This window comes from Pseudophryne corroboree, chromosome 2 (genome assembly GCF_028390025.1).
Source record: "Pseudophryne corroboree isolate aPseCor3 chromosome 2, aPseCor3.hap2, whole genome shotgun sequence".
NCBI lineage: Eukaryota > Metazoa > Chordata > Amphibia > Anura > Myobatrachidae > Pseudophryne > Pseudophryne corroboree.
In genome coordinates, this window is record NC_086445.1 from 583,456,769 (window position 1) to 583,464,645 (window position 7,877).

The following is a 7,877-nucleotide window of genomic DNA, read 5'->3' on the forward strand; positions in this document are numbered from 1 at the left end:
ATTATATAGGAGGAGTACAGTGCAGAGTTTTGCTGACCAGTGACCACCAGTATTATACGTTCTCTGCCTGAAAAACGCTCCATATCTGTGCTCAGTGTGCTGCATATATCTGTGCTCACACTGCTTTATTGTGGGGACTGGGGACCACCAGTATATTATATAGGAGGAGTACAGTGCAGAGTTTTGCTGACCAGTGACCACCAGTATTATACGTTCTCTGCCTGAAAAACGCTCCACATCTGTGCTCAGTGTGCTGCATATATCTGTGCTCACACTGCTTTATTGTGGGGACTGGGGACCACCAGTATATTATATAGGAGGAGTACAGTGCAGAGTTTTGCTGACCAGTGACCACCAGTATTATACGTTCTCTGCCTGAAAAACGCTCCATATCTGTGCTCAGTGTGCTGCATATATCTGTGCTCACACTGCTTTATTGTGGGGACTGGGGACCACCAGTATATTATATAGGAGGAGTACAGTGCAGAGATTTGCTGACCAGTGACCACCAGTATTATACATTGATCTATTACTGGAATATAATTCCACACATTAAAAAATGGAGAACAAAAATGTGGAGGGTAAAATAGGGAAAGATCAAGATCCACTTCCACCTCGTGCTGAAGCTGCTGCTACTAGTCATGGCCGAGACGATGAAATGCCATCAACGTCGTCTGCCAAGTCCGATGCACAATGTCATAGTAGAGAGCATGTCAAATCCAAAAAAATAAAACTCAGTAAAATGACCCAAAAATCTAAATCAAAATCGTCTGAGGAGAAGCGTAAACTTGCCAATGTGCTATTTACGACACGGAGTGGCAAGGAACGGCTGAGGCCCTGGCCTATGTTTAAGGCTAGTGGTTCAGCTTCACCTGAGGATGGAAGCAGTCATCCTCCTGCTAGAAAACTTAAAAGAGTTACGATGGCAAAAGCACAGCAAAGAACTGTGCGTTCTTCTAAATCACAAATCCCCAAGGAGAGTCCAATTGTGTTGGTTGCGATGCCTGACCTTCCCAACACTGGACTGGAAGAGGTTGCGCCTTCCACCATTTGCACGTCCTCTGCAATTGCTGAAAGGAGCACCCGCAGTCCAGTTCCTGATAGTCAAATTGAAGATGTCACTGTTGAAGTACACCAGGATGAGGATATGGGTGTTGCTGGCGCTGGGGAGGAAATTGACAAGGAGGATTCTGATGGTGAGGTGGTTTGTTTAAGTCAGGCACCCGGGGAGACACCTGTTGTCCGTGGGACGAATATGGCTATTGACATGCCTGGTCAAAATACAAAAAAAATCACCTCTTCGGTGTGGAATTATTTCAACAGAAATGCGGACAACTGGTGTCTAGCCGTGTGTCGCCTTTATCAATCTGTAATAAGTAGGGGTAAGGAGGTTAACCACCTAGGAACATCCTCCCTTATACGTCACCTGGACCGCATTCATCAGAAGTCAGTGACAAGTTCAAAAACTTTGGATGACAGTGGAAGCAGTCCACTGAGCACTAAATCCCTTCCTCTTGTAACCAAGCTCCTGCAAACCACACCACCAACTCCCTCAGTGTCAATTTCTTCCTTACACAGAAAAGCTAATAGTCCTGCAGGCCATGTCACTGTCAAGTCTGACGAGTCCTCTCCTGCCTGGGATTCCTCCGATGCATCCTTGAGTGTAATGCCTACTGCTGCTGGCGCTGCTGTTGTTGCTGCTGGGAGTCGATCGTCATCCCAGAGGGGAAGTCGGAAGACCACTTGTACTACTTCCAGTAAGCAATTGACTGTCCAACAGTCCTTTGCGAGGAAGATGAAATATCACAGCAGTCATCCTGCTGCAAAGCGGATAACTCAGGCCTTGGCAGCCTGGGCGGTGAGAAACGTGTGTCCGATATCCACCGTTAATTCACAGGCAACTAGAGACTTGATTAAGGTACTGTGTCCCCGGTACCAAATACCATCTAGGTTCCATTTCTCTAGGCAGGAGAAACCGAAAATGTACACAGACGTCAGAAAAAGAGTCACCAGTGTCCTAAAAAATGCAGTTGTACCCAATGTCCACTTAACCACGGACATGTGGACAAGTGGAGCAGGGCAGACTCAGGACTATGTGACTGTGACAGCCCACTTGGTAGATGTATTGCCTCCCGCAGCAAGAACAGCTGCGGCGGCACCAGTAGCAGCATCTCGTAAACGCCAACTCGTTCCTAGGCAGGCTACGCTTTGTATCACCGCTTTCCATAAGAGGCACACAGCTAACAACCTCTTACGGAAACTGAGGAACATCATCGCAGAATGGCTTACCCCAATTGGACTCTCCTGGGGATTTGTGACATCGGACAACGCCACCAATATTGTGCGTGCATTACATCTGGGCAAATTCCAGCACGTCCCATGTTTTGCACATACCTTGAATTTGGTGGTGCAGAATTATTTAAAAAACGACAAAGGCATGCAAGAGATGCTGTCGGTGGCCCGAAGAATTGCGGGCCACTTTCGGCATTCAGCCACCGAGTGCCGAAGACTGGAGCACCGCCAAACATTCCTGAACCTGCCCTGCCATCATCTGAAGCAAGAGGTGGTAACGAGGTGGAATTCAACCCTCTATATGCTTCAGGGGATGGAGGAGCAGCAAAAGGCCATTCAAGCCTATACATCTGCCCACGATATAGGCAAAGGAGGGGGAATGCACCTGACTCAAGCGCAGTGGAGAATGATTTCAACGTTGTGCAAGGTTCTGCAACCCTTTGAACTTGCCACACGTGAAGTCAGTTCAGACACTGCCAGCCTGAGTCAGGTCATTCCCCTCATCAGGCTTTTGCAGAAGAAGCTGGAGACATTGAAGGAGGAGCTAAAACAGAGCGATTCCGCTAGGCATGTGGGACTTGTGGATGGAGCCCTTAATTCGCTTAACCAGGATTCACGGGTGGTCAATCTGTTTAAATCAGAGCACTACATTTTGCCCACCGTGCTCGATCCTAGATTTAAAACCTACGTTGTATCTCTCTTTCCGGCAGACACAAGTCTGCAGAGGTTCAACGACCTGCTGGTGAGAAAATTGTCAAGTCAAGCGGAACGTGACCCGTCAACAGCTCCTCCTTCACATTCTCCTGCAACTCCGGGTGCGAGGAAAAGGCTAAGAATTCCGAGCCCACCCGCTGGCGGTGATGCAGGGCAGTCTGGAGCGAGTGCTGACATCTGGTCCGGACTGAAGGACCTGCCAACGATTACTGACATGTCATCTACTGTCACTGCATATGATTCTGTCACCATTGAAAGAATGGTGGAGGATTATATGAGTGACCGCATCCAAGTAGGCACGTCAGACATTCCATACGTATACTGGCAGGAAAAAGAGGCAATTTGGAGGCCCTTGCAGAAACTGGTTTAATTTTACCTAAGTTGCCCCCCCTCCAGTGTGTACTCCGAAAGAGTGTTTAGTGCAGCCGCTCACCTTGTCAGCAATCGGCGTACGAGGTTACTTCCAGAAAATGTGGAGAAGATGATGTTCATCAAAATGAATTATAATCAATTCCTGCGTGGAGACATTCACCAGCAATTGCCTCCAGAAAGTACACTGAGACCTGAGATGGTGGATTCCAGTGGGGACGAATTAATAATCTGTGAGGAGGGGGATGTACACAGTGAAAGGGGTGAGGAATCGGACGATGAGGAGGAGGTGGACATCTTGCCTCTGTAGAGCCAGTTTGTGCAAGGAGAGATTGATTGCTTCTTTTTTGGTGAGGGCCCAAACCAACCAGTCATTTCAGTCACAGTCGTGTGGCAGACCCTGTGGCTGAAATGATGGGTGCGTTAAAGTGTGCATGTCCTGTTTATACAACATAAGGGTGGGTGGGAGGGCCCAAGGACAATTCCATCTTGCACCTCTTTTTTCTTTCATTTTTCTTTGCATCATGTGCTGTTTGGGGACAATTTTTTTGAAGTGCCATCCTGCCTGACACTGCAGTGCCACTCCTAGATGGGCCAGGTGTTTGTGTCGGCCACTTGTGTCGCTTAGCTTAGTCACACAGCGACCTTGGTGCACCTCTTTTTTTCTTTGCATCATGTGCTGTTTGGGGACAATTTTTTTGAAGTGCCATCCTGCCTGACACTGCAGTGCCACTCCTAGATGGGCCAGGTGTTTGTGTCGGCCACTTGTGTCGCTTAGCTTAGTCACACAGCGACCTTGGTGCGCCTCTTTTTTTCTTTGCATCATGTGCTGTTTGGGGACAATTTTTTTGAAGTGCCATCCTGCCTGACACTGCAGTGCCACTCCTAGATGGGCCAGGTGTTTGTGTCGGCCACTTGTGTCGCTTAGCTTAGTCACACAGCGACCTCGGTGCAAATTTTAGGACTAAAAATAATATTGTGAGGTGTGAGGTGTTCAGAATAGACTGAAAATGAGTGGAAATTATGGTTATTGAGGTTAAAAATACTATGGGATCAAAATGACCCCCAAATTCTATGATTTAAGCTGTTTTTGAGGGGTTTTTGTAAAAAAAAAACCTGAATCCAAAACACAACCAAATCCAACAAAAAAATTTCAGGGAGGTTTTGCCAAAACGCGTCCGAATCCAAAACACGGCCGCAGAACCGAATCCAAAACCAAAACACAAAACCCAAAAAATGTCCGGTGCACATCACTAGTATTCAGGGATGTATACTGCTGAAATTATTCCTGTCATTATATGATATTTACAGTCTTTTCCACTTGCATATAGATTTAAAGGAGCGCCACACTTTGATTTCACTCACTCTTTGTTCCATACTGTCACCTGTCACTCCAGACTCCTGCCCCGTCAATCTAGCCAGCTGCCACCTGTCAGTCAGCGACGTGCAATGAAGTAAATGACTGGGGAAGCACTGGCTAGTTTCAGAGACAGATTTACACACACATACTGTATACAGTATGAATCCAGGCTTGGACTGGCACACAGGGGTACAGGGGAAACCACCGGTGGGCCCCACTGCCTGGGGGCCACACCTCCTGCTCTAAGGATCAGGTTCCAGACTGTACACTTGAATTATACATTATACATGTGTTACCTTATACCGGACTATGGGGGTCATTCCGAGTTGTTCGCTCGTTGCCGATTTTCGCTATACTGCGATTAGTCGCTTACTGCGCATGCGCAAGGTTCGCAGAGCGCATGCGCTTAGTTATTTTACACAAAAGTTAGGTATTTTACTCACAGCATAACAAAGCTTTTTCATCGCTGTGCTGATCGTAGTGTGATTGTCAGGAAGTGGGTGTTTCTGGGCGGAAACTGGCCGTTTTATGGGAGTGTGCAGAAAAATGCAGGCGTTCGAGTTGCAAAACGCAGGAGTGGCTGGAGAAATGGGGGAGTGATTGGGCAAACGCTGGGTGTGTTTGTGACGTCAAACCAGGAACGAAAAGGACTGAGCTGGTCGCAATGACTGAGTAAGTCTGGAGCTAACAGGGGAGAGAAAGAAGGCTCTTGTGTGGGCGCACTCTATGTAAGGAAAAGAAAGTTCCTATAATATAGGTGGAATATTGGTAGAATATTGGAAAATGTTAAAACGTAACTTTTAATAATAGAAATATAATCACATTTTACCCACCTAAACGATCCAAAAGAATGAGAAAAAATGAAAAAAATATATATATGAAAAAAATATTAAAATGTTCTGGTATCTTCGATTGAAGAGTGATTGGAAAGGTTTGTAGACACGAAATTGTCATACCACCATTTCCCCTGACCAGTACAGGTAACTGTATTTATAGGACCGAGGAGTGGTCAGAGCACAATTGTATACATCTCCAACTATGATCACTTGCGTCAAGTGGATATATAACTGTTTCAAGATCACCAGACTCTAGCACCTGAATCATTCAACAAATACCGTAATTGTAAATGGAAAAAGCATTGACCTGCACTGAGCATTCACTGAAAATAATAAGATATGTGAAAGAAAAAGTGGTGATACTGCTGTTGACGTGTTCTTCTCACACAGAGAGGAAGCAATTCCTACTCTACAATACCGGGTATTCGCAGGTAGTCGCCTTTCCTCGTACTAACCCGGCCCAACGCTGTTTAGCTTCCAAGATCGGACGAGATCGGGCGCTGACAGCGTGGTATGATAGTAGAGAGTAGTATGATCAGCCCGTCAATGAGAGTGCACCTATATAGGAATAATTCAGGGGGAAAAGGATAGAAAGAATAGGAAGGAAAAAAGGGAAATGAAAGGATAAGTAAGAGTAGGTGGATCCGCTTTCCACGTTAGGCACGGTTCAACAGCACCCACTTTCGTGGTTCTGCGCTCCGTGAATCGAGGATGAGAGCCCACGAGACAGATAAAGAGATAGGATTGTTTCTTGGTTGATATTTCTCAAGAATAGGGATTGTAATCCAAGTTTAGAAATGCATTTATATGATACAAGAAATTGCTGTGGATAAAGTCAGTCTATGAGATGATCACCACATTGAGTACAAAGGTTGCAATACAGTTGAAATCCTGTTAGGGAATATAAATTATCCCAAAGTGCAATAATATCACAGGAGAAATTTAACCTAAATACTACTGAGCACAGGCATGTGTGTATTGTGCACAAAGAGATCTTAATAATAATGCCCAAGCAATGTTTATAAATAAACAAATCAGCAAGTTAAATTGATCATATGTTTGGACAAAGACAATAAATCATGGATTACTGATGCAGAGTAGGAAGAAGAAAAAAACAGCTAATCTGTGATTTGAAGTACAGGTGACAGAAGGTATCTATCAGACACCCCACAGCAAAGTATTAACTGAAAACATTAAGATTAGAGAGGTATTGACCACTGTTGGGGATTAAGATTGTAGCCCATAACAGAGGGCAGGGCTCATATATAAAGAAAAAAATATTAATAAACTCTAATCAACAGTGAATACATTTCCATTAATGAGATGCCTGGATGAAATGTTGCTGTCTGTGTATCCACAGAACAGCACGGGGTTACGATACTCCAATCAGTGGGCATAGAGGTGGATCAGTGCATTGGTCAGGTGCAGGGAGCTGGCGCCGAGTAGTCACTCCATATGCGGACCCCGTGTGGAAGACGCGTTTCACCCGCTAGGGCTTGTTCACTTCCGGGTTACTTTTGTCCTAAGTCTGGAGCTACTCAGAAACTGCTAAGAAATTTCTATTCGCAATTCTGCTAATCTTTCGTTCGCAATTCTGCTATGCTAAGATACGCTCCCAGAGGGCGGCGGCTTAGCGTGTGCAATGCTGCTAAAAGCAGCTAGCGAGCGAACAACTCGGAATCACCCCCAATGGTGTATTTTCTACAGTGTATTGCTTTTATTAATCTGTTACATTATCATCATGCATGTAGCAGCTGAATTTACTGTATATATTTATGAAGGGGGTGCACTCTCTAATGGTTAGTCAAACCAATGAGGTGGCAGGCCACACACCCTCTGCAGACTGGTCACACCCCTAAACATGGGCCCCTACCACTGTATTACCCTGGTGGGCGCTACATGCCCCAGTCCGACACTGTATGAACCCAGTATAATGAACTTTGTATAATGCCCACAGTTCATGTGGGCATTATACAAAGGTGCAGCAGCAGGGCCGTAACTATGTGTGTGCTGAGTGTGCGCTGCCCAAAGCGCATGGGCACTGCAGGCGCAACCGGCACACTCTCTCTTCTCTCTCCTCCTTACTCTACACCCCCCCGCCGCCCACTCCACAGCCACAGCCTCCCGCATCCAGTGCACGCAATTGCTTTAATGAGTCTGTCGCCGCCGCCCACCCTCTCACCCGCAGGTGGCCTGTGTCCCTTTCTATCAGCTAAGCTGTTGCCTGGGTGATATGCAGAGCTCCGGTGCTCTGCCTTGAACTCAGCGGCACACACGTGATTGCAAGAGCAGGAAGAAGCGCAGGA

The 7,877-nt window shown here is 46.3% G+C and overlaps 1 non-coding gene across 1 annotated transcript; it reads right to left on the reverse strand.

Annotated features, from left to right (window-relative positions):
• Window positions 1-5,977: 5,977 nt before the first annotated feature.
• Window positions 5,978-6,096, reverse strand: LOC135052902 (5S ribosomal RNA). Its single transcript, XR_010242327.1, has one exon. It is a non-coding gene; the product is annotated as a 5S ribosomal RNA (ribosomal RNA).
• Between the last annotated feature and the right edge of the window lie 1,781 nt (window positions 6,097-7,877).